General features: G+C 40.6%; 1 protein-coding gene across 22 annotated transcripts in view; it reads left to right on the forward strand.

Annotated features, from left to right (window-relative positions):
* Positions 1–27,907, forward strand: part of PCDH15 (protocadherin related 15) — a 539,977-nt gene that overhangs the window by 32,162 nt on the left and 479,908 nt on the right. For 20 of the 22 annotated variants that reach the window (XM_080598442.1, XM_080598431.1, XM_080598457.1 and 17 more), the window contains one exon: positions 25,095–25,293. The exons of 1 other annotated variant lie outside the window; for it this stretch is intronic. The gene's annotated coding sequence lies outside the window, so the exon portion shown is untranslated. Of the gene's footprint in view, positions 1–10,308; positions 19,841–25,094; positions 25,294–27,907 lie in introns of those variants that run through there. One more of the 22 variants, XM_080598460.1, reaches the window with a different exon arrangement.

Raw genomic sequence — 27,907 nt, forward strand, 5'->3', positions numbered from 1 at the left:
GGTTTGTTTGCCATCCACCCATTCTGAGAAAATTATGCACTTGCTTGTAGGTTAGTTCATTTAAAAACCTCAGTACATGACCTCTTGTTTTTCAGTCAGTTGCTTTTTCTAAAAGCATTCACACTCATCTGACCCCTCACCTCTAGGATTTCGTTCTCAACAATACAATTTCCACCTCATCTCCCATTTTTGTCTTGCCAGGAGCCAGCTCCTAATCTTTTGTTACATGACTCAGTCTACAGAGCTGAGAATAATTTTGCTTGTCTTTTGCTGCAGTTATAAAGTCTTTGTAATGGTCTTCTGATCATCGTAATTTTTAGGTGACTAAACTATGTTATTGACTTGTGTTCTCCTGCTGTGAAAAGTCCAGTGTGCCAGTTATTTGGGAAAGCAGTGAATCCAATTAGGTATACAAAGTGAGACTCTATTTGGTCTTCATTTATCTTAGCTACTTGACACTACATTTGTAATGCAATGTGCTTTTTTTTTTTTTCCCCTGCTTCTTCTGTTTAACAGCTGTACAGCTAAATAGGGGAAGAATTTTCTCTCACCTTTCATGTCTTAACAGCTCTGAGAAGATGTAAAGGGAAGCCTTCCCTTGCACAGTTGTTCTCATTCACACCTTTATGTTATTACTGCCATGGTTTTCTATTTTGTATCTTTTATTTGGTCTTTCTTGTGGTCTTTATCCAACTCCCTGCAAGGATCACTTACTTTTACTGTTTCAGCAGGTTGTATAGACATAGATCAGTGCAAGTTGTCTTTTTACATGGTCCTAACCTTTACTCGTGTCTGCAATTCAAGGGTTAAGTAGTTTTGCTCTCCGGTAGATTTCTTACGAGAAATAATTTCTGCAAGTTACCGTGTGCGACCTGCTGTTGCTTTAGATTTATTGAAGCTTTTGATGTTCTTTCATTATGACACCAGGCTTTGGGATGATTTTTGTATGATGTATGGCAAATGTATATTCTGTAAGGTGTAGAATTTACTCAAGTAAGGTCAGCTCTATAGAGCTACTAGCTTGCCTGGGACGTTAGCTAAGTTTCACACTACATACTTCAAAGTGGGTTACATAAAGAATATATTTAAGGTGTAAGTATTTTCATACCTTTTAAAGTTGCTGGGGTTATAGGTATTGGGGAGGCTCTCTAATATCATAGAATCATGGAATGGCTTGGGTTGGAAGGGACCCCAAAGACCATCTAGTTCCAACCCCCAGCCATGGGCAGGGATGCCACCCGCTAGATCAGGTTGCCCAGGGCCTCATCCAGCCCGGTCCTGAACACTTCCAGGGATGGGGCCTCCACAACCTCTCTGGACAACCTGTGCCAGTGCCTCACCACCCTCCGAGGGAAGAATTTTCTTCTAATCTAAGTCTCCCCTGTTTTAGTTTAAAACCCTTCCCCCTTGTCCTGTCAATATAATAATACTGATGTGATGTAATATGTGATGATCACTTATAAGTGATCTTTTCTAAAGGGAAAAGACGTGGTATGTGTTATCGTGTGTTACATTTTTTCGTTATTTTCATGAGCAATGGATGTCTTTTACCTAGAGGTAGAAAGTATTTGGTCAAAGTATTTTATAAAGATTGTGAATTCAGGTTTTGCGGTGTGCCTTTTATTTATGGTAGGGATCAGTTTAGTTAACTCCCTTTCAGTCTCTCTTTTTTAAAATTGTGTTTCCATTAATCACAAACATTTTAGAGTGGTGAAAAATCACTTCTTGGACTGACTGTCCTTTGAAGGTAGTAGTTATAAAAAAGTCCACTCAGCCATGGAAATTACCTTGTCTTTTTCTTGTTGACTGTCTGCAAATAAAACCAAAATGGACAGCTGAGAGCTGTGTTTGCAGGTCAGATGAATGAACCATCTCCCCTGGGTTCACTATGTTTTCAGTTGGACAGTAACTGCTGTCGAGGTTATTAAACATTAGGGGGATTTCACATAACTGAATTTTCCAGTTCATGGTGACATATGTCCCAGCGGTGAGCTAGGTTTACTTAAACTCCTATGTCTGAAGTTTATAAAGGTTATGAAATGTACTTATTTAAAAAACAGAGCTGAGAAAATGACTAAAGAAAAATAAACTTAACTGCTGTTTAGCCTTTGTTTCCTCTCAGGACTTTTCTCTTAGCCATGTGCTTGGCATTTTCAGAGCTGGTTAGACAGAGAAGTTTGCCCTGCCTGCATACGCAGCCTTGCTTCATGCACCCCTGGTGACTGGTCCCATAGAGAATGCTGTTGGGAAATGGTTAGATCAAAGTCGTCCCCTCTTATTTTCTGGAACTAACGTTTTCATATAGCATGGGAGAGGAAGCTAAGATGTGTTTGAGATTTTACTTTGTAAGAGAAGGAAAGCAAACAGCCAATTTCTAGTGCTGTGATTCACTGTTAGAGAAGAGAGAAACACAATTGGTAGGAAATTTATTACAGACAGGGTAGTTCAGCTGGCTCATTAGCATAAGCCTAAACGACATGGAAGCACATGTTTCATAGCTGTTGATTCAGAAGCTTCTGAATCCTTTTGGGGGTCTCTTGTGTGCTAGTATTCATGCAAAGTTATATAATAAATCGAGGAAAAAATGTTTAGGTTGGTTTCAGAAGACAGTCTTCACAGAAAGCAAGTTCTCTGCGAAGAAATCTGTTGCATTCTGTACTTAGGTAGCTGTCACTTTAATCGCTATCATTAAGATGATGACAATAATTTTTATCATCATTTCTTCCCTACTTTGTAGTCTCTCTGCTACATGATGCAAGAATTAAATGCAATCAAGTACGTTCACTGTTTTCAGAGAGAGTTGCTTTTCAGATGGCATGACGAGGATACAGTACTGCCAAGTAATTGTCATTCATACCAGATCTGTGAGCAGGCTTACTTGTTGCCTCATTCTCAGCTTATCTCACGCAGTTTTGTATTTTCCCATGTTCCAGCACTTTTTAATTTAGGCTATTGCCTTTTCCGACTCCATTCTGTGTTCTCAGAGGAAGATTCAAGTTGTGCTTCGCATAGTGTCGACTGGACAGCGTGAGCGTGTTCCCTTTGGATCTTCCCACTGCTGACATGGTATTTGGTGGGTTGAGTAACCCTGGGATTAGCTATGATATACTGACAGAGGCAGAGCTTTTGTATTTGGAGGAGATTGGGAGACTCTAAGAGATGGGTAAACTGAGTGCTGCTCTGCCTTACTCTTGGTGCTGTGGTCAAGAGGCAGTCTGTACGTCTGTCTTGAGCTCCTCATAGGGCAAACTGGGCTGATCACCTTCTGACTGATGACAGCTAAGTGGCAGATGGGTTTATTTGTGGGCTTAAAAATCGTGTCCTTAAATAAAAGCAGAGTGTTGCAAGGTTGATGTTATCAAGGACAAAGGGTTCATACAATTTAACGGATGTGATTTTAATTGTGTGGCATCAGCTTTGAGCTTTACTGGAGGACATTTGTAGATAATACTAAGGCAAATGAGTGTGTGCATTGTAAGCATATGGGTGTAGAGATAAGGCTCGATTTGCATATTTCTTTCATTTCGGTTTCCATGTATCCAAAAGTTCCTTTTGCGGACAAGTGCAGCCCTACTTTTGTATCAGCTAAGTTGCTTGCCAGTAGGTTTTCAGAGTATTTCCAAAGAAGCAGAAAGGCTGTTTGAGGGGTGGACTTCTCTGTTCAAGCAGTTGCATTTACAGTGATGGTTTTCAGTAGTGATGTGACTGGCTGAGCCTGGCTGCTTCCGTTTGCCACCAGAGCACCGTTCCTTGCGGTGGGGTGCATTTCTCTGCAGCTTGCAGTTCTGGCTTACTGCTCCTCCTCCTCCTCCACAGCTTATTATGCTGTATGCAGCTGGGGATGACTGCTCAGGTGTGCAGACTGGCTGTGCCTTCAATCTGCTGTCCATGGGGAGCCTGAGAGTGCAAGTCCTCTGGGCTCTTGAGTGGCCAAGTGCCCAGCCCTTTTCTGTGCCTGCAAACCAGCTCCCTTTCAGATCAGAGCATTTCTAGCATAGTCAAACCACTGCTGCTGGCTTTGCAATTCCTATTTACTAGTTCTTCATTCTTTCTATCATTAGCTAGTTTACTCAAAACACATATACTTGCTGTATTTATTTCTGGCCTCCAAGAGGAAAAGGGATTTTTTCTTTGAAATCAGTGCAAATCCTGCCTTGGGTGCAGGAAGAAGGTTACAGATCAGCTTTTGTGTATCCTGCAGTGCAGAGAAGGTTGGGCACAGTAAGAAGTCTAAAGGGATGGACGGAGACATGTTCCCAGAGGAGATGAAACAGGTGCAGAGGCTCAGTAAGGAGTAAAAATACTGTTGTGCCTCACAAATGCTGAGCGCTAAATGTATGTCTGATTGTAGAGCATAAGCCATTACCATACCAAGTTAATATAGTATTTGCTTCCCAAATGCATAGCAAATGCTATATTCTGGGAGAAGAAACCAGCAAATGAGTGAGTCATGTTCATAAACACAGCCTTGTTCTCAGTCCTCATGTTAGATGCAGAGCAAAAACCTCCTTGCAATGTCGCTCCATTCAAAAGGATCACAGACAAGAGATCAAGAATAACGTTAGCAAAGTTTTGCTCCAAATTGTGTTCCAAAATTATCTGGATACTTTCATTTACGTCTCTTTGAACAGTGCCTCCAGATGAAAAGCGATTTTATAGCTGATGCAAATAAAAGGGGGAGAAGGAAACAAAGTGTGAATGTGCTGTATGGCATGAAAGGCGTAATTGTCCTTGACATTATTGCAGTTGATAGAAGGCTAAAAGTAAGATGCTAACAAAGACGGTCCCAGTTAGACTGGGAGTAATATGAAGGAAGAGTGTGAAATTAAGCTGCAGCTGTGAGCTAAGCTATTTGAAGTGACAGCGTTCAGAGACTGACCTCCCACTGCAGGGAAAGAAGTGCTTATGAGTATGTATTAAAAAGGAAAAAAAAAAAAAAAAAAAGGTGGAAAAAAATAGGAAAAGCAACTTACACTGTATAGATGAAGTATTTGCTGCTGTGCTGTTACGCTTGCTCTTCTGAAGTTATACATATATAACAAAGCTTACTGAGTGCACCAGGAGAAAAGATTTACTACCAATTTAATATGACATATGGCCACCTGTCGCTTCTCAGAAAATTTATGCTTTAGTTAACGGATAAAACTGTCACACTTAGCTTTTAACATTAGAAACATGGTCTTTAGGAAAAGAGCATACTCTCAGAAATTGCAGACAATCTAAGAATAAGATCTCAAGATATTATGTGATTTGGCATATATAGCAAGTTGAGTTGTCTAATAAACTGTGATAATTCATCATCTACTTTGGAAGTCTGAAGTTTAGTAGGTAGTCATATAGCATGTCTTTTGGTGCCGAGACTACCTGGGGAAAAAAATCATGGATTTTGGAGTGGTGAGGGGATTATGGCTTGATTTATTTGGCAACAAAATTGACTATAAAACTCCTTTCACTATGCTCAAGAGACCAAGGCACAGAGATGTCATATTGAGTAATAACATCAGGATAATATCAAGGTCTTCGGTCATCTCACCGATTTCACACAGGCAAAGCCACAGATATAAAACACTTGATACCAGAGGAATAGGACATTTCATGCGGGTAATAAACACCTAGGAAAATTAATGGTCTGTCTGGCTAAAAAGATGAGACCTGAGCCTCATTTCGTAGGTGAGAGCACTGGAGAGGGAGCCAGCTACATGCATTTAACTGTTTTATGGCTGTCCGAAGGCTCGCTTACATTAGGTACATTAGGTAAAACATGCTTTATGCATAATACATTCCTGTTAAGTGGCAGTGCTCCATCAAAGGAATGCCCTGCGGTCAGCTGAGTGCTGATTGCTGCCTAATTGCAACAGTTAATGAAAAAAGTGCATTCATTAGGAGCATCCCTTTCCCTCCTACACATTTTAATGCCAAAGTTAGAAATGAGGTTTTTGTAACCTAGCCACAGGTGTCTCAAGCCATCTGCGGTCAGTAATACACTGAGAAGTTACTTTCCCAGAGCAAGCAGTAATTCAGGTGCCCCGACCTGTGTTCAGTCCCACGTTTTTCTCTTAGTAGTTGGATGTTGCTAAAGACAAAAGGAAAAGTTGAAAAGATTTGGATTAGAAATGTAGAAAGGCAATCTGTATGAGCTGTAAATTCCACTAGAAGTTAAGGTGTGCATTCCATCAGAAATTCAGATTTCTAATAGTAAAGTTTCTTTGAGGTTTGACAATAATGGTACTGCTGATACTGAATTCTGCAGAAGGCAAACTTGCAAATTGCTGCAACATTTGCATTTCTTGTACCTCGTTACATTTTCATTAGTTACAGTTAACGCTTTCACATGTTTTATTATTTTATTACATCTGTACATGCATGGCTGTAATATCAGAATTGTGATCTATAGCTGTTCCCTAAGAGAGAAACTTTTAGCCAGTAACTGTTATCCCAGACCTCTAATTATAAATTTATATCAAATAACTGAAAATATCTGTACAATATGTATGATAGATTGGAGCATGAATGCCGGCAGGTGATCAAAATACCAGTCATCTGGTCAGCTGGCTGTGCTTACAGAGGAAATGTACTGATAATCAAACACATATGAAGTTTCTCATGAAATTGGTAATACAGAAATACTCCGTTGTCCAGCAATCAGAGAAAATTAAAATTCCTGGAAGTGGTAGAGGTGCAGTGCTGTGACTGAATATTGTGTCTCGGTATCAGTACAAAGCTAAGAAGGAACTTATGATCCAGAGGCCTCCACAGTTAGGAAGAAAAAGTTAGTAAGACACGGGCAGAGCTCTGGCAAAATTCCACTCTAGGAACAGCAAATAAGATGGCTTTAGACAAGAGAAATAAGATATTACCCACTATCAGATAAAGCAGTCTGTTGCTATCCATTTCCCGCTGGCCTTAACAAAGGAGCAAACTCGAAGCCACACCAAGTTCAAAGTTCAAGGACAGAGGAGGAGGCAGGTGCAGGATGCTCGTATTTAGACAAGTCAAGGAGTCAGTCAGTCGTGCTGGAAGTATGTGACCTCAGCCAGAGGGGTGCATGACAATTCCTGGCCAGTAACCTAACTGAGTGCTGGATCACAGTAAAGCATTTTTCACCATGGAGACTTGCTGCAGCTTTTTAAGTTAATTGGCACTAGGTTTTACTAAAGCAGTTGAATTATTGAGAATGATCTACTAGATTTGCATGTTTTATTAAAATTCCAGAAGTGCTCTTCAAAAGTTTTTTAATGCATATTCTGTATTGTTTCATTTATTTGTATTTTTCTAGAATTCCAATGATGATTTTTAGATCTTATTTCCTTCAGTTGTGGTGAAGAAAATAAGCTTTTGCCCATTAGTATTTGATTAGTTTATAGGGTTATAGAGCATACAGGAAAACAAAGTGATTTACCATGCAGACCTTACAAATGTGATTGCCCATTTCTCCATGACTTTCCATGGAACGTGGTTAGTGATGGTGAGAAAGTCTTCCCACCTCAAGCCCCTATATACTTACCCTTTCTGACCTCTTGATTTGAGTGTGACTCCTGCAATGGCATTTTCACAAGTAACCACGTCTAAATAGTAGATGTGGTTTAGGTGGTTAGCGTCAAGATTTCATGAAGGAATAAAGAACTAATTTTTCATAAATGCCTGCTGTAGCATTAACTAAATATACCATAGAGATAAAATATCAGTTGTTTCTAAGTTACATTCTTTAGCACTTCTAATGCCAAATCAAGAGCAAGGAGTTGGATTTTAAATTCCTCACCTTGTTCCTGCTTTGTTGATGTTACATTAGATTACCTTTCCAATTCCATCTATATAGAGATATTTAGGAAGGTTTTGGTCTCTCAGACTCCATACCAAGTACCACTGTGAGGAAGCTTTTATTACAGAATTGTTCATAACAGATTGAATTACTGGTAAGATGTTTTTAGGTTTGGCAGAAGCTTTCATAAAGCTTGAGGTCATTTCCAATCTATAGTTTATAATTCAGTTCTATAAAGTCAGTATTCATGCACTACATGATAAAGGTCTTTAGTTACCATAATTTGACTTATGGCCTGCACATGCTAGACAGAGAGGCAGCTAGGAGAATAACTTTTAGCTTCTCGGAGACTATATTAATTTTCAGTAGGGGTAGTATTTTCAATATTTATGTCTCTGCAGAAATACATCATACCACTTAATTCAGCAGAACCTCAGTGCGAAGTCAATCTCACAAACAGTGGCAGCAAAACAAATGTGCCATCCGCAGGGACCTTGAGCGATGGGAGCCACGGCAGAACTGCACAGCTTTGGGAAGAACTCGACCCCAAGACTGAATAGGTTTGTGCAATGTGTAAACATTGCCCTAGATTTTTGTTAGTCTCAGTCAAGTTCTTTTTTTTTTTTTTTTTTCCCCTCCTTCTGTGATTTCCTCAGAGGCTTGAATTCCAATAAAGGGTATTTCGTTTCGTTCACAGTCACTCAGTGACCATGCCATGCTACATTTCAACAGAAGAAAATGGGCATTTTGGGGGGCGTGTCAGACCTGCATGCTTTATTAGCTTGAGCTTTTCTAGGAAGTAAATAAATTACTGATGTCTAAAAGTTATTTTCCTATATGACTTCCTTGTTGCCAAGGAAATACCCTTGTTTGAAAGAGCAGCAAGGAGTTGTCCGTATGATCGTACACAGTTCTAAAGTTTATTAAAGTGGCTTTCCAATGCTATAATCTCACGAAATCATTCCTGACCCTTGCTGAGCATACATCTGTATCATCCTGCAGAGGGCTGTGATTACAGGCGGCACTGGCATGCATTTACGGCAGTCACAGAATAACCTGCAACAGTGGAAAGTTTGGGCAGGCTGAGCTCAAGGAGTGCTGCTACAGCTGTGCTGGCCTTGGTATCAACCGCAGGGAGTTCAGACCTGCTTCCAGAGCCCACCTGCACATACCCAGGATGTGTCGAGGAGTGATACCCATCACCTTACTGCCATATTCTGCAATAAGCTATAATAAAGTGAGTTTGGGGTTAGCTTGACACAGGATGACTGCAAGAAATCCCAGAATCCTTCTTTTCTTGTTTAAATATATAAGTTTTTAAATAACAGACACACTTTCAGCAAGTTGACTCACTATTTTCTCTAATGGGCGGACTGCCTTTTCTTCTCTAATTGGCATGTATTTAACATAAAAAATGGATTCATTTTTGTTTACAGGATTTCAAGGATATGCATATACACTACAATTAGTAGTACAATTATGTATATGTATATATATGTATATATATGTATATGTAGTACAATTACGTATATGCATATTAGCGATGCAATGTCTTGCAGCTTTTTCTACACATTTAGTTTCCCTGATACATAGTCCATGCTTTCAAAGGATTTTTCCCATGCCATTTTTTAAAACAAATGTATTTTCTGATCATGAAATTAAATTTAAAGCATTTTCTGTTTGCTAATGAGATGAGACTCGTTTTATCTTCCCTTCCTTGTGAGTACACTTTGCCAGAGGCCTTGCTAAGTGCCAATAAACTCAGTTCTTGGTTTTAGCAAGTTCTGAATTTAACAGCTACAGAATGGTGATATGCTGAGCTAAGAGCCTTTACTAAAATATGGGGGATTTAATTGTATTTCAAGTTCTCACCTCATTAGATATGTTGGAGAATTTGCCAGGAGTAAATGCTATTTCATTGATTTCATAGCATATTTAGTGCTTAGCTTGGTGTAAGGGTTTTAATGTTTTAATTACAGCATGTATATATACTTACATTTCTGTAGTAAAATGATTTATTATGTAAAATTAATCATGTTTGCTCGGTTTTTCATTGTATTTTTAGGTTAATGGTAGAGCTGCGTCGCCAAGTAATTGTATTATGGTTACTAGCATTTATTTTTATTTCTGTGTATAATGTGTATTCGTATTAAAGAAGGGAGTATCAATGTGACAATGCTAGTTGCAGGTACTGCTGTTCTTTTTCAAAGTGAAGATACAAAGGACTGCAAAGGATTGGCTTTATCTGAAGAAAACTTGGAGAAGAGCTCACTACTCTTTTAAGAACAAGAGTCCTTTCTCATGCCAAATTAGCAGGTGAAGTCCCATAAATTGCTTGGAGGTGGAAGGACTGGGAGCAGCTCAGCCAAATGGCTGCAGGTGCATGACTAGAAGTAGTTACCCGAATTTTAAAGTTTGCTGTGAGATAGTCCTGTGTGGCTTTGGGGTGCAGCAGCTTAAGCTCTGTATTATCTGTTGTCCACAGAACAGTGACATTGTTCACCTGGCTGAGGAAGAGAGGATGGACTTAGGTAATGTGCCAATTTCTTCCTTCGCGTTGCATTTTGTTCCTCATGGGAAAAGCTGCAGTACTGGTGTCCCCTCGCTTCAAAACACACATTTTGTTGCTGTGTGGTTCACTGATAGGTCAGGATTAAAGCTTTGCTGTTAATAGTAATAAATTTCTCAGGATTCTGTCAGCAGGGCTTTACATATAACCAGTTTGAGACGTGAACAGACACGTGTTCTTCTATCTGTCTGGTGCAAAATAGGCGTGTTTTCAAAGAGAAGCATGGTCTAATAGTGTTGTTGGCTTTCTCTGGCGTTTTCTGGCTGTATTCCTCTTGACTTGAGAGAGAAATTCAAAGTTGAAGCAGAGGGATTTTAAACGTTTGACACAATTCTTGTTCTTGCTCAGCCTTTTTGGGGCTTTAGTGACATATTGATGTACCATGGTTTTGTTTGGCTTAGTGGCTTTAGCTGTCTGTTTCCTGGTGTAAGAAGTGAGAAATACAGACATGCCCTTTGTAGTAGGGTACAAACTGTGGTTAGTTCATGGAAGACCCAGCAACCAAAACCAGAAATCATACTGCCTTTCATGTGTGTCCAGACATTGCAGCTTTATTGTTTCTTAGCAGTGTTTGTTGCTTAGTTAAGTTCCAGCTTCTTCAAGTGAATAACTCAAAGCTGTAATACAATTCAGGTTTTGTTGGGGTGTCCTTCCCCATCCTTCTTGCTGGGAGGCTCTGCTTTTTCTTCTTAACATCTCCTGTTTGCAGCACTGAAATGAATGCTGCACGAGAAATATTGGAAAGGGCAGAGGTCTCTCTGTGTGAGCATTCCCCTGGAAAGCAAAGGAAGATTTACAGCAAAAAAGGGAAAAGGTTGCGAGATTTCAAGCCTGCAACAGAGACTTTGGTATCAGCACAAGCAAAACGGTAATCTGATAGCAGGCAAACGAATTTTGGTTCCCTGTACCCACTCTGCACTAAGTTGTGCTGCACCCTGACCCTCCTATTGGTGTCTGCTTTCTTCAAATATAAAGTAACTGGAAGCGAAGCTTTCCTTACTTGATTTATATGTGATGTGTTTGAAAATACAGAGGAGCATTTTGACAACACAGGGTCACTTTGTTTCCTGTCATTGCTTTTCTTTCTTTTGCAGGTTCTCTCAGCTATTTTGTCTCCTAGGAAATTAGTCAAATCAGACGGACAGCTGAAGTCTATGGCACAGCCTGTTCCTGTTAATTCTGGCCAGAGCTGAGCTATTACATTATCTGAAACTAAGACTGTTTATTGAAAACCAGGCTGATTGAACTAACTAGCTGTCATAGCTACTCCAAGGAGGTTTACAGAGTTGCTAATCTAAAATTTACTTTTCATGTTTATTAGATATAGTTTGCCCTATGGGCATATTGCCTTACTGGTTTTGAGATGCTAGGGGGAAGGGAAGAGAAGTAGTGTTCCTATTTCAGTCACTTCAGTTTCTCTTCTGTTCTGCCTTCACACTCATCAAAAATTACTAGTATAGTCTAAAAAACGTATCTTCCCAAAGCAGTTTCCTGTCATAGGTAGTGTGGGGAAACTCATGCTTTTTCTCTAATTGGTAATTACCTATTTATCTTTAGATACATGGGAATTGCTGGGTTGTTTCTCTTGTGTGGCAAAAGGCGTTGAGCAGAATTGTAAGGCTTAAAATAGTAATGGGCCTGTTAAAACTCTTGCTGTGGTAGTAGCTGGGGAAGAATATTTTGACTAGCACGTGGGAAGGGTGCAACATCATAGTCTTTTAAAAAGAAAGCTTTTGTTTAGCTTGGGAGATAGAACCCTCTAAATAAAATCCTCATCTGTAATGGGCGGTTTCATGGAAAGCTGGCACGAGCGATGCATCCTCCTGATCCTGTGCAGGACTGTCACACGGTTCTCCAGGTTCTTTCCATGTGGGAAATTAATCTTCTCTGAATGGTCATCGGATGCAGGACAATGATTTTTCTTGCTTGAGGTTGCTGATTGTGAAAGATCATGTTCACTTTGCAGGGATGGTTGACCTACCTGAACAGTCCTTGACTTTAAGTGGACAGGCTGTGGAAGGTGTCTGTAAATCAGGTTGTGTATTGATATAGTCAACGTTCTTCCAAAATGACAATTTGAATAAATAGTGTGGAAAAAATCCAGTTACGGCTAAGCCATTGTTCTTCTCAGGTGTTACTGGCTGAAAAAGAACAATAATTACTGGGTTGGGTTGCTTTAAACCACACTGAACACTTACAAATCTGTTATATCCTTTCCACAATTCTTGTAATAATTATTTTCCCCATCCTATTCTGAAGATTTATTTTGCGAGAGGTGTCACATAATACAATCTTTTAATATATATTTACTACTTTTACAGAAGTACTAACAAAACCCATTTCTGGAATTTCAGAGAATTTTCTAGCAGATTTGTTGAATGGCCTTCAGAATTTATAGCAGAAGGTAGGAATAGAATAGTCCCTGGCTAGATTGCACCATATATATATATAGCATTAGATTGTATGGTGTGTTTTTTTTTTTTTGGAAAAAAAACTTGATGCCTCAGATCTTTTTCTTTTTTATTAGAAGAACCCGATTTAGTTTTGATTGACCTTTTGTTGCTTCCTTATAGCAGAAATTATTTGTGCGGTAGATTTTATCCTGTAACTAACATATTTTTGTGTTTAAGAAGAAATTTATAATGAAGCTTTGAAAAGGCTGCATAAAAATAATGGATCTGAAATACCATTTGAAGGATTTGCTGGTGCATCCTGGTGTAGGTATTTTAAGGCTGTAAGTGACAGCACTTGGTTCCATCTGTTTTCCTTAGCTGGTGGAACGGAGCACCCATATTTAGCACACTATGATTGAGTCCCCTATGACTGAGTCTCACTTGGATTGCTTTTAGGTTGTTTATTTTTCCATGGTTTTCATCTCACCTCTTTTCACATATAAGAATTAACTGGTTGTGCGATGCTGGTAACAATGCCATATGCTACTTTGTTATTGCTAAAAATAACCTGGTGTGACAAGTAAATACAATTTTTTATTTTTATTATAAACAGAAAATGTTTGCTACACAGAAGGGATCCAGTTATTTAAATATTTTCAATGCGTTTATGGGATACTAAGTATGCATATCACATAATTTCTTACAATGGGAATGAGAAGGTTGCTGGATCTTTAGCAGCCTTGTTTCGTCCTGAGGATAACCTGCTTCGGGAATCCAGAATTTACAAATGTGGCTTGGAAAAAAAAAAATTACTTGGTGCCTTGTCCAATACTCATCTCTCTGTAGAAGCACATGTGATGATTTTGTGCAGTTGTGCCTAAGACAGACACAGCTCTCGGCTAACATAGTGCCTGGGAAGCAGAGTATCAGTCTCTGTGGATGTTTACCCATGTGCAATTAGTGTTTTATACTGACAGTGACAGTAGGAAGGCCCAGAAGGTACCTTCCAAGGAGAAATTAAAAAGAGACTTGTTCCAGAAAAAAAGCTTCCTTCTTCAAAGGTAGATGTCCATGTTTTAATCCTAGAATCACTGTTAAAACACCACCAACAACAACAAAATGCCCTTTATGTGGTTTGGCATGGCAGTACTTATAGATTACTTTAAAAGGTGCAGTGTTACAAATGTATTAAATTGCCAGCCCCCACGCTGCGCATTATGAACTGCTCGTGCTCTTCCTGCAAACAGGTAGAGAAGCAAACTTTGCCACTACTTTTCCTGTCGCTTTTTTTTTGTAGAATGCTGTAACTCTTAGTGCTTTATGATGTCTCATGTTAAGAACAGTTTGTAACACGTTCAGCAGGATGGTGATTTACTCAAAGCTGGCTTCATTGCCTCCAGTGAGGTCCTTTCAGGGATTCCTAGCTTGTGTGTAAAGGGGAAGAATTTTGCAAATCTTGAGTCTTTTTCTAGAAAACAGGATTATCAGTTTCAGGAATATAAAGCTTTTTTCATTCTGTCTTCCTTCCTAATTGCATGTGCCAGGTCGTGTTCACTTGTCCTCCAGCCTATACACCAAACATGGCAAGCTGACAGAGCCATGGACCTGCAGAGTGTGCATGTTTTAGGGAGCACACAGTGCCCAAAGCATCTCCTGCTGCGAAGGCTTGGATATCTGTTTGTCCCATCCCACTCCCCGCTTGTGATGTGATTTTCCTGTTCATTATGGTGTAACGTGATGGCAGCTACAGAGACTAAGGTAGGGCACATGGGACTGCTGAACCTGGCTCCTGGCTCCAGGAGCAGCCACGTAGTGCAGTTTAGGTGGGGTCTGAGCTTTAATTTCTTCTGAGTGCATTCAGGCATAGGGATCTGTCTTTTCTGCAAATATCTGTATCAGTTCTGAAACGTGGATTGGAGTTACAAGATAGCTGTATCGTTAGTTTTAAAGGCTATATAAAATTAAATCGTGTTGCTGTTTTTGTAAGTGTTCTCACAGTGCCAGGTCCTTTCTGCCCATATTTCCTCAGTTAGATGCGGGTGCTATTCTAGCCTTTGCTTAATTTGCTCCCTGCTGCCTTTACCACTGTGACGGATGGCAAGGAAGGAGACTGTCAGATGGTTCTGGAAATCCATACCCGTGCAATCCTGTTTGTTTCAAAGCTTTTTCTTTTTTTTTTTTTTTTTCTTTTTCCCCCTCTAAGTGGGACACCACTTGGATCCAGTACAGTTTCCTTTTTTGTTTTGGAGGAAAGATAATTTTGGAGTTAATCTTTATAAATCCAGACACACCGTGTGTAATTTGCAGTGTTCTCATCAGATGGCTGCTGCTGCTTAAAGGTGGTTCCTCAGCAAATAGCTGCATGCAATTAGAGGCTACCTCCTTACCTGGACTAATGTGATGCTGAGGAGATGTATTTGCTGTTCCTGTGGGCTGCAAGGACAGCAGATACTTGTGACCTTCCCTCAGACAGCAGCTGGTGGTAAGCGTGAGGCTGGGTTTCTCTTCTGACCTGTCCTCAGCACGCCTCCACGTCCTGCCAGGAGCACATCGCTCATCCTGACAGCAGCAGCCCACCGCCCCGTCTGCACGTGAGAGAGGTCACGGGCACCCTTCGGGGGGAAAAGATGGGGAGGTCCAAGGGCTCATCCTGTGTGGAACAACAGCTGGCCTAAGAAATGTTTTTATATTAACTTGGTAATGAGCTGCAGCTCCAAGGAGAGAGGAGAGATTTCTGAAGTGCCCCAAGTAAGGAAGGTGTGTGAGACGTGGACGCTGTCACCCCAGGCTCTTTTTCTGCCTTGATTTTACCTGCAGACATAAAAGAAGGGTTGATTCTGCTTAAAGTTTGAATGTGATTCTGTACCAGAAACTTTATAATAGATTTTCTGTTTGGTTTAGATGTAGAAGTCAAATTTCTTGTGGCTGTGTGAGTGGAGAAAAAAGTGAATCTCGTGCTTGCATCATGCATTAAAGATGTTGCCAATTTATTCAGTTTATTTTATTTGTCAGTATATGTTACTGTTAGAACAATTTAGGTTTTTTTTAGAAATGAGGAATTGGAATGAAAAGAAATGTGAGATTGCAGTAAGCACCTTTGAGTCAGCAAGGTGACATTATTTTCAAGGAAGTCTAGATTTGAATAGCAAAATCTACAGAAGTAAGAAAGTAGGCATGTAGTGCCTAGCCTTAATACTGCCTTTTAACATATACGGCCTCTTTCAGAGAAGGTTAACTTTCCATTTAAGTTGGATTTTGTGTGCTAATACTTTTACTCTTTCTATTATAGACTGCATTAATTTCATTAGCATGCTTGTACTTTGGTTTTAAAATCTGTTTTTGCAAAAAAAGTCTCTTACCTTCCTCAGTCTTCCCAAACTCAAGAAGCAACAAGAACACCACAGCCTGCCAATGGATTATGGAGAAGCACAATCCGTAACTAAAGTAGCCCAAACTAAAGGTGGATGTAGTAGTAGTAGCCTACAGTTTCTAGAAACATTTTATCTTTCCTGTGGCTAGTATTTTCTACAGAGATGCAATTTCTGAAACTAATAGCAAGCACTAAACTTAGTAGATGTAGATGCTCATAAATCAGCCTCTTCTACAGTCACATTTTTCTATCCCAGTACATCCAGGGGAAGATAAGATGTGAGAATTAGTTTGGAGTGGAATGGGAAATTGTGTCTGTCTGGTATGGCTTCCTGAAGATGAATATTCTCTAAATAAGTAATAAAGCTGAAATGGCTGTCAGTTGAATTTGTTGTTTGATAGTTTCTGCCACTTTAGCTTAGATTTTTTCCATCCTCATGCTGAAATGGTCATTGACAGTGTTTTTTGTTTTTTTTTTTTTAATCTCATAAACTCGATTATTGCATGCCATTAATTCGAAAAGACATGATGATGGTGGTAAGTCTTGTTAAAAGTTGAAACAGCTAACTTTGAATTAAACTCAAGTGTTTCTGTGGGCTGTTACACTGTTTTTTTTAAAAGCTACATGAGCATTATCCTCATAGCATAGTTATTTCTTGTTATAGTATACGCAGAAACAAGGGTTAAAATTACAGTTTGAGAGGCTATAATAATTTGCTGCATCAAATATAGCTTTGCTTAGCCAAACCATTTGTTTATAGATATAAATAATGTTGTTTGGATTTCTCTAGTGCTGAACCAACGGCAAATAATTCTTTGGTCATTTGTGCAATTCCCCCCCCCCCCCCGTTTTCAGCTTCTTAAGAATGTTCTCTCAATTTTTCTCCTTCCAGTTATAATTATTAGTTTGAAAGTTCTATGAAACTACAAACTACAGCCATGATCTGCATTGTTGATTGGTTTCCCAGCGTTGCCCTCTTTTTTCACTTACACAATACCTTGTGTGTGCATATATCTGTATAAATACTAGCTAAGTATTTCAGGTGCTGACTTTTTTTTCCATGTTGCTGTGCAGCTGATAGAGTGAGCAACCCTGACCTGCAGCATCCCCATGCAGGCTTCGCTACAGTCTCATTCCAGTGTTGTAGGGAAAAAAATAATGAAAATATAAAGGTAGACAAAGACTGAAGGAGAGCAACAGCTATGCTTAACATCCTAACAACAGGCAGGGCTGGACTTGAGCATTAGGAATGCTTTGTGTACATTAGGGGGATCTCACCTATAATAATACTGGGTTGATGTCCAGCAATTTAACGTGGATTTTTTTTATTGTGATGGTATTTGTTAGCACTTTAAGTTTAAAGTGTAAGTATCAGCACATGGGGCTTTTGGCTAAACATGTTAAATAGGGAGGGAGGCAGATACTTTTTGCTAGAAAAGCCTGGATGAAACAAAAGGTGTCCCCATACAGCACGTCCCTGATGGCATGTGCTCTGTTAGTTAGGGATGCGGTGACCAAAACTGCCCAGGACATCAGTTGCCATTTATTTTATTTTATCTTTTTCCTCTCCCTTGGTTTTCCCAACCTTAAATAATCTATCTGCAGAAGTACGTATGATCAGCTTCTTAATTTTTGGTTCACTCTCACCTCTCTTTATTGCTCGGAGGATTACTGATGCAGATAGCAAGTAGCAGGCTTATGCTTGAGAGTCCAGAAGTTCAGTTTGACACAGTCACACTCAAAATTACATGCCAACTGTCACTGTGCACTATTTGAACCAGTTTTTGCCTTCTGTAGGGCCTTGTGCCACCGTGTGTACCAGTTTCTGCTTGACTGCAGAAAGACGAGCGGTGCAGGAAACATCTCTACACCAGAGCACTCCAGAAATGCGTGGAGAGACAAGTGTTCAGAAGGCTGTAGATGAGAATATTTTCTCTTTGGAAAGGTAGTTGGGGCTGGCAAGAAGGACCAAATTCAAAAGTGAATTTATATTGCAGTTACTGAGCAAGAGTAAGCCACTAGTGAGACTTCGTTTAGATACGGAGTGCTCGTTTATGGTAGGACATGCTGTCCTAAACCTCATGGTGTGCCCCATGCTCCTGATCCCTTGATCGTGTAGCCTGGAGAGCCTCTCTGAGCGTCCTGTAGCTCCCTGCATGCTCTTGGCTTTCCTTCTAAAGGGGACTAGGTTGGGAAGGGAACTGAATCCAGCTGTGAAGCCAGAGTACAGCCAGGCTGCACACCTGGCAGCAAGGGGGGAAGAGCCCTTGCCCCCCCCCAGACTTAGCCCTTGAGAAAAGAAATATTTCGGAAAGACAGGAGCTGATGAAACCAAAGCAATGGCCATGTTTAACGTTGTACTTGCTGAAGGAAATGTGAAATTGAGACTGCCAAACAAACTCTCTAAGGTGAAAAATTGAGCGATGGCAGAGGATCAGCCTGTGCTTGTAGATTTGCGTATGCTACAAAAAGTTAAATACGGTTTCTTGGTTCTTATTCCAGCTATCCAGAAATAATTTTTCTGAGGAACGTGACCAATTTACATGTGATCTCACAGAGAACATCTATATAGCTCGGAATGACACACTGACTATAGTAATGATACATAATAAGATGGTTTGGTATGAGTTTTGCTGAGGAGTATAATTTTAAGCACATTATATAGCAGCCAGGGTAGTTGCAATCTAATGGATGTGTGGAAAATGTCAGAATTCAAAAGCCAAACAGTCAAATTCAGAAAGCTCTTTGGCACCGTGAAATTATGATCATTCAGAGGAAGATTGTCACCTGCTGAAGTGTTCATTTAAAAGACATTGTCTCACTTTACAGGCTCCATTGTTAGAATATAGATGCATGTGCAGAAATGAGAGCTATGGTCACTGGTTTTAACTTCTGCTATTGCAGAGGTATCATATGCATAAGGGTAAAAAAGCAGATGGGCGAGAAGTGTCTTCTGATGTTGGTCTGCTTTCTAAGAGGTGGTGATGGTCTCCAGCTCTCATCCAAACTCAATTACTCGGAGGCTCAGTGACTCCAATCTCCAGCAGGATGGGTTGGAGTTTCTCTGCTCCTGTGGGTGGTGTGTTGGGCCAGGCAGGAAAGGAGATTATCTAGCTGGCCCTTCAGAAGAAGAGCTGGAGAACAACATCCACCTACACAGACCGTACAAAAGAAGGATCATATAGTCTTTTAGAATATGTACATTTACTTAGTACTGTACCGCTTCTATTACAGCATTCAGTAAATAGTTCTGTGCCATATATTTTTCAGTAAAATTAAATGCGAAGAGTTAAAAGTTGCAATTGAATTGTGTTCACTATGACTAGGCCATCCCCAAGTTAATGGCATTTGCCATTAATGCATGTTGAATTACATCGAAACCATGACCCTGGAACAGTGCAGGTGAGCTGGCAACATTAGTGCGTATTTGCCATTTCTTTCAGGATGGCCTCGTCAGTTGTTTTAATGTGCAATATTAATACTGTTAAATAGGACCAGGATTAATGGCGGCGAGAGACTAATTTCTTTTATTTGTTGTGGGTGATAATTTCTCTGTACTAAAAGAGACTTAGAAACTATTACTGGTTGAAACTTATTGAATTGAATATTACTGGTTGAATCTTACCTATGTGTATCTGTCTTATCTAACAATTGCATGTGCTGTGATCACCTGGAATGCTTCATTTGGCTTCTCTCGGTGTTGTCAATACTTGCTATGCTGAAGGTTGAATGGGAGTTCAGTTCCAAAGGTAGGAAAAAAATCAATCAAGAATACTGTTCATTTGGTTATTTTTCACAGGTGTAGTTCTAGGTCAGTATATAATCATTTATTAAAGTTGTGTTTTTTAATATTTTGCTGCTGCTGAGGTATAGTATGTAAATGAAGTAGCTTGGGGTGATGCCTATCCACCTGCATCTGAGCTGTGCTGAGCATGCAGCACTGAACGCCAGCTGTTGATCAGTCTGGGTGCAAATCTGCATTGCTGCCCAGAACTCCTCCACCTGTCCTCTCCTGAACAGTAGTCCTGGAAAGTAACTGTACACATACAAATGTTCCTCATCACCTGGCCAGACACCTACATTTCTTAAACTTACAGAGAGCATCTTCATTTCAAAATATTTCTTCTAAATTACATTTGTCTAATTTCCCATCTGCTTGATGGCTATTGTCTGCTTATCAGCCTATTCAGTGAGCAGTCTAAAATACATGAGCTATCTGCTCTCTTTGCAGACAAACCCCCGAGGCTCCTGGCTGACATCTCATTGCTCATTCTTGTTAGGCTGCCATGTAACCGTGCAGAGCAAGTGGAGGACCTGGCAGCGAGCTGCCCTCGCAGACCTCCTGGAAGCACCATGCTGCTGGGGCTGCCTGAGCACACTTAGCAGTGATCTAGGGCCTGTAACACAAGGTGGGAAAGATTCAAATTGCAGTGTCTGGTCAAAAATCCCCAGGACTTAATGGGCTGAAATGGGTTAGGGAAAGCTGGTGGAGTAGCATGGTTTAGGATGCGTTACGGATTGATTAGTCGTAGTAAACCAGCGGCTTTGTCAGCCACGTTCAATACTGATGCTACCCCCAGAAACCCCCTGCTGCCTAGATGGGCTTACTGTGGAGATCCGAGCTTATCGTGCTTCAGAAGGGAAAATGAGCTGGAGAGCAAGGGGAATCAGAGAAGGTGGTTCTTTTTCTCCCAGAGGACATGTTAAAAATTTCAGGCTCTTTCTAGATGCAGATAGCAGATTACTAGCAAATCCTACTTTGGGGAAAAAACAGTGCCAAATTCCTGTGCTTCCCTAAGCTCCCCTAATCCAGGTCAATTTAAAGGTGGAAGCAATTTACTGCTGGCTTTCGAACCACATGCTAAAGTTAACTGGCTCCATCATTCTTCCATTCCCCTGGGGTGAGTGCCATCAGTGCTGGCAAGGTGTAACGATGTACGTTTTGTTCTCCTGTGAAAAGCCTGCCTTGCTGAACCACTGGCACCAAAGGAATTGCTCTGTCTTGCAGCAGAGAAGCAGCGATGGCCCCAGTCCCTCTTCCAAGGCTGTGCAGGTGGAGGTGGTGTGGGAATTTCAACCTGTTCCTTTGCTCTGTGTCTGCTGAAGATTCAAGACAAAAGGGGGAAAAAAACCACACACACACATAGCTTTAGATACAGATTAATTGTCACGAATTGAGAAGGAACACAAAGATAACTTACCTTTATTGGTCCTTGATTCAGAACTTCCTTCAGTCCCCTCCTGAGGTCACAGAAAATGATTTCATGCCACGGCAAGGGTAGGAATGAATGCTCTGCTCTCCCTCTTCCAATCCTAAGGTAAATCAATGTGCTGCTGCAGTGAAAGACATGGCAGAGGAAGCACTTTAGGACATAATGCTGTGTACCAATGGCTTTCTTACAGCCAGGCCAAAAAAAAAAAAATATGTTTGACAGCATTGCATTAGCTGGCAGGTACCCTGCCTTCTGCTCACTGCTAGTTATTTTCAGAGTTCTTTAATAGAGAAATCATAATAGCATCCGGCAGTCAGCAATATCTCCCTGCAGGTAATGTGGGGAGGCTTTTGGTTGCCAGAACAAGCAAGGTTTTGTGTGTGATCAAGGACACTAGCAGAAGACTTCAGGCCATGATCGGAAAAGAGTTGTGAATATAAATTTGAAGAAATCCAGTCATTTAAGTCACTGTATATTTAACATAATTGTTCCCAAGGGCTTTGAAAACCCAGAATTATTTAACATTAGCTTTACGTATTATTTATGTTAATGGCAACACTGTGGAAATTGAGTGCTGTGAGAAAAAATGTCATTTTCACGATCATGTAATCTTGTTCTGTATTGCCCAGATATAAATACAAATTCAAAACTTGCAGTGCAAGTACTGACTAACACAGTACTGTTGGGTACCTCTCAATCCAGTGCAAACATCTTGTGTGAAGTCACCAACATCTATTAATGAAAATGCCCCATGAGTGTATGCTTTTAGTTCTAATCATCTATATTTTCATTGTCTTAATTGAAACATGCAAAAGAAAACAGAGGAACTCACTCTTCCAGCACTTTTTCAGTTGTGGAGAAAAATCCTCAACCCTTATAAAAATGGGGAAAAAAAAAGTTAGAAAGTTTGTCCATGGAAATAGGAAGACCTTTGTAAAGCTGGTTGTGACTACCCGGGACTGCGAACAAAGTGGGAAGAAGTGTAGGGTAGCATGCATCCTTCTGGTTCTTCTGTGGCAGTATGGGGGTATTCTTTGGCTTCCTGGCATTTCAAGTCTGCTGAACAGATAGCATCTTAAAATTAAGGTTGCTTTTCCTTTAATGCTGTTTGACCTCCAGAAATTCCTTTCTTATTTGCAGTATGGATATTGCATATTATGCAATAATGGTGTGGTCATTTTTTCTTCTCATTTTTAAACCTGTGCCACCTGCTCATCCCAAGGGGCGAAGGATGCCCAGTGTCAGCACCTCAGATCCTTTCTGGCACCTGGGCCTGGGTTGAGAGCTCTTGTACTGGAATGAGTTAGAGCACTGCTATAAAGTAGTAGGGTTGAAAATGAATGAATGAAAATATTATCTAAGGCATCATCTTCTGAAAGTAATTACCTCCCAACTCCACAGTTTTTGGAGTCAGCTGTGAGATACTGGTTTAGTGTTAAGATTTTTGTGCATATGCATCCATCTTCCCTGAAATAACACCGAATAATAGCAACTGTCCAAACTTGAAATTGTCAAAGAAGGAATGATTGAATATATCAACTGGTTGGAATCCCACTGCGTGATAGCTATTAAGTTATAATACATATATTTAATGTTTTTTCCAGGCTCTAAAACATTGGCTGTGTAAGGAGGCATGCCCTTCACATCTTTGCAAAGATCCTGGCTGACCTCTGTCCGCCTGAAGTTCAGCCGATGAGTACACGCCTGTGGTTTGGGCTGCCACAGGTGCAGGGCAGTAATAAAACACCATCACTGGGAAGGTTGCTAAAGGTTCACGTCTCCCATGACTCCCCAGCATCTTGCCACGCAGACATTTGCCCTGCGGGATACTGAAAATTTTACGGTGTTTCCTCTGCAGGAGTCAGCCAGTGAGAGTGAGTTAGGGGTTCATTTCTGCAGAGAATGAACAGCACTAATGTGACTTGGGATAGCAGCTTCATTTCCAGAATGATGATGTATCCTTACCTTTTGAAGTTTCTTCTGTACGCAGCTTTGAAGCAGATGAGACTCCATTGAAATGGAGTTTTGTAATGTACCTTGGAGACAATAAATGTCTGTAAATTTATCTGGCTTTTAAGGCCTTAAGAAGTAGCTGCTATACTTATTTTGGATCCTGGTGTCTTCACCTTTTATCTTCTTCCTATTTTTACCCCAGCTTTTATATACTGTTCTGGTTCTGATTGGTAAAGACTCTTGCATACGCAGGGGAAGTTGAGTGTAGAAAAAGTGAATAAGGAATTCCAGGGAACCTGGGGCTAGATACGTGCAGATATTATTTATTTTCCCTCATAGGCTTTTGATGAGAACTAGATTGAGGTCAGCCCCTGGGCACAAAGATGTATTTGATGTTGTTGGTGTTAAGAATATATACAGTTAGCGTCTGACCTCGGTCTGTTTCCAAGCAGCAGAGCAGATAGCATTATCTTTGCAGGTTCGGCAGCGAAAGCTGCTCCAGCACCAGAGGGTGAGGAAAGCAGTTTCCAAGGATGCCTGCAAACCATGCAGATGGGGCAGCAGGAGGCTGCTTGGTCTGTCATTCATAACATTTTCGTGGTATATCTCCAAGTTGTTTGTTTTCGCCTTTAGCTCCTAGTGGGGCATTTTCCTGAAATCTTTCTCTCTGATGGCTGTAAATCTAGCCCTAAGTGGTTATCTTTCTCATTTCCAGCCTCAGTGGAATCATTCCCGCTTTATAGCTATTTGCTTTGTGTGAAACAAGCAGAAGAGGTGAGCTCGAGCAGCACCTCCTCTTCCCCGCTATTTAATGCAGGAACATTCCTACCAGCAGCAGTCCCCAGCCTGCGATGCACGCACCGCAGCGAGCTTTCCCCATCTTCTCAATAGCCTCCTGCGTGCCTCTTGCAACACGATTGCGGTGTTTTGACTCTCTGTGGCCTGTACTGTGGTGGCACCTCTCTCTCTGTCTTTTCCTGGTGTCCCCTAGGATTGTCTCTGCCTTCCTCTGTGTCACAGTAGCTGCTGGTTCATGGTCATCCTGGTATTGGCTCATTCACCCAAATAGTATCCTCTCGTAAAGCTCTTTCACCAGTATTGTTCATTAAAATACACCACGATGTTGGTGCTAAGCTGTATCCATACACTTACGACCTCTTTCACATCCTTCTTACTATTTGCAGGCACCTTTGTCGGTGTATTATTCTCGTGTATTTTACAAAATAGGCGATAGGCATTCTAGCTGTGGAGCACAATGGCAAAAGAGCACTTCACAGTTTCTGGTTTTCATAATGTATATGCCCATTGTAGGTCCTTTCCCTGGAAAATGATTATTTATATCATATAAAATACGCTCCTTTTCTTCATGTAGGAATTATTTAAGTATAGCTTTCGTTATTACCATTGAAGTGATATTTCTGGAGGAGAGGTGAAACTTGTTTGCCCACAAACCATGTTATGTTTATTGGGAAATGGTTTGGGGTGCTGTAAGGTCTGCACCCAAAGTGCTGCTTCCCGAATTTGTTTGTAAGGTGCACATAACCTGCCCCTGCGTTGGTGCAAGTCAGCAGCATCAAACCTGATGCTGTCTGATTGTGCAGAGGAAGAGTATGAAATTGCATCTGTATGTTTGCAACACTGTTGTTTCTGTTATACCAATGTCAAATGTTTTAAGACTGAAATCTAATTTAAATTGCCAGGCTCACACTGCTGTAGAATAATGAATTTCTTTCTTTTCCCAGGAAGTCAGAGTATTTATGTATCAGAGTGTTACACCTTTGTAAAGAACACATCTTGCTAGCTGCTATAATTTGCATGGTAATTTTTCCTATTTCAGGGCTGATGCTGTTCCTGCAGGAGGGTACTTTCAAGTTGTGATTTGGTACGTGCTTGTTCCTATACCACTGTTAGGATGATGATCTGCAGAGATTGGTGTTCCCCTCGAGAAGCCGGTCATTTTACTCTGCCCTGCATTGGAGTGGTCAGCTGAAAGAGATGTATATGGGCTGCGTGTGCCGTGCGGAAAGCTTGTAAGGGTGAGTAGTGAGAGCAGAAAGGAGGAATTTGGTTTATTTTCATTGGTCTTCAAAGGGGTGGAAGCAGAATCCCCACCATGAAGGCTACTTGAGCTTGTGATACCCAATGTCTGCTGAGAAAACCCACGTGAGCCTGTTAGAGTTTAGTACTTGCATGTGTCCATGGTAAAAGAAATACAGACGTATTTTGCAGTGTCAGGGGCTACTGGTTTTCCCTTGGTGATCTTTGCACTATTTCCTGTGGATGGTTTGGATTTGTTCCCCCAGCCTTGTGATCTCAGAGGTATTTTCAGTTGTGTGGCATTTTTCATACTTTTTATGGTTCTGAAGGCTTTTCACAATTGCATGTTTTCTATGTAACATTACTGGTTATGGGGAAAAGACGTATGGGTACAGTTTTATAGCAGATTTTAATGGTCTTTTTAGGTTTGTGTTAAAACAACTGTATAGTTAGATTTTTGGGGTGTGATTTTCCTAGTTTGGCCTCTAAGGTAACTTCTTAATTAAAAAAAAAGAAAAAAAAAAAGATGAATATAACAGCTTTCATGATATGAGACTGAAATGACTTGTTTGTTTTGGGCTTGTAATTATTCTCAGCGATGGTTTTATAGTTGGAACTGATTTGTAAGTTCTAATAATCATAGTATGCAATCATACCTTGCAGCATTTTATTTATGAGCCCATCTCTCTTTGCAGCTTGGTTTATCAGGCACATTAATGTGGTTGTATTTTTCACGGTTTAATTAAAACTATTAATTAACGTGATTTCAGATTGTTAGTTCAAATCACTGTCTGCTGAGAATGCCGGGAAGCCAGTATGTGTCACTCTGTAACACCAGTTCTGGGCATTTCCTAAAATCACTTTTGTATGCTCTGTGGGCGATGGGTTTTCCATGCCACGGAAAAATATAATGAGCATTTTTCTTTCTGAATTAGCAAGGGGAGGCAGCCTACATTACTTCAGGTCTATAACGCATTCATTAGTTACAAACCAAACAGGCAGGATGGAAATCCCAGAGGTCCCCCCAGCGTGTGCTTTGTTTCCAGTTTCAGTCTGTGGTGATTTCCTCGTTAACTAACGAGGGAAGAAATCCATCAGCCTGCTGGTGCTGGGGCAGGGGGGAGCTTTGGGGGCAGCGGGTGGGAGGGCAGGGCCTGGGGGACACCAATGGGGCAGGAGTTGCAGGGCCAGGGGCTGAAGTCCTCGCAGGCCATCACAGACACCAGGAGGATGGGGAAAAGTGACTGGCATGAACAAGTGGTGACTGGAATGAGAGCACCAAAATCATCCACATAAATTTTAAGTAATTTTATTTTTGATTTCTGCAATTGAAAGTGAGACTCAGATTTCCATGCAGAGTAATGGTATCACGAACCTCAGGAGCTTTAAAATAATTATTCCCTGCAAGCACCAGAGGCACAGAGTCGGGCTGTGATTCAGTTTAAAAGAAAAAAAAAAAAAAGAAGAAACTTGATAGAAAATTGTCCTTCTTCTTGGGTCGTTGGCTATGCTGTGGTCAGTGTCCGTAAACTGCTGCCTCTCAGCCCTCAGGACAGCTGGTAGTCCATCGCTAGTGCCGTGCTAAGAAAAACCACGAGTATAGAAGCGTTAAAGCACTGGTTGCTCTGAGGAGGACATTCTTGGCAATCTGACGTGTAGCTGTGCTCGAAGGTTTGGGTTTTAGGGCTTTCTTCATTCCTTGCCTGTGGCTAAGGCAGGCACGTCTGCACCCACGTGCGGCTGGTGAGAGGTGTGCGCTTTGAATTTGTGTTACTGCTGCTGCTTCTCCTCCGAGGGGAAATGAGTTCTGAAACAGGCTTAATGAGCAATTTAACAAGGGGAATTTTAGCATGTTGTATTGCCAGCATTGAGCGTTTTTTTCCTAGAAATAACCTCTGATTCAGCTAATGAAATATTTTTCTCTGCATTTAATTTCATTATTAATTTTGCTCAGTGAAAGTTCTACAAAAGGGTCATAGCATTCACTTTTTAAATTTAGATAGGGGTGGTATCATAGGATCTTTTCAAGGGTAAATATGGTAAAATATTCTATTTAAACTAGATATTATTTAACTGTAAAGTACCATGAGCATCATGTTTGCTAACAATAAAGAATTCATTGTAAGAGCATATTTAGCACAGTTGGGTCATAAACCAGTTCCCCCAGCGTGGCATGAGAAGAAATTATATTTCTCGTAGATAGTAAACAAGTTGCACTGCACAGAAATGAGATCAATTAAAGGAGGGTGCCTGAAAGGAATGGGATTAGTGTAAAAACGTGCTTTACTAAACATCCAATTGCTACATAGAAAAGGAAAAAAAAAAAGAAACAAAACCAGAGTATTCCTTTTGAACATGTTCTGAATCCAGATGCAGGCAAACATATTAGGAAGGGAAAAGCTGCAACCTCCATATTCATTCCCTCCACTAACTCTTGGGTTTTTCACACACGTTCATACTTTCTCCAGTATCCTTTTCTAGAAATAACTCCTATCTGCAGGTACAACTGCATTTCCAAGGCAGATACACGAACATTTTTATGGTTTGATTGGAGCAGGGGTTTTATTTTTGGATGAGAGCAAATGATAAGGTTAAGACAAAAATCTGGCTTGC

The sequence above is a fragment of the Anser brachyrhynchus genome (genome assembly GCF_964034855.1).
Source record: "Anser brachyrhynchus genome assembly, chromosome: 6".
NCBI lineage: Eukaryota > Metazoa > Chordata > Aves > Anseriformes > Anatidae > Anser > Anser brachyrhynchus.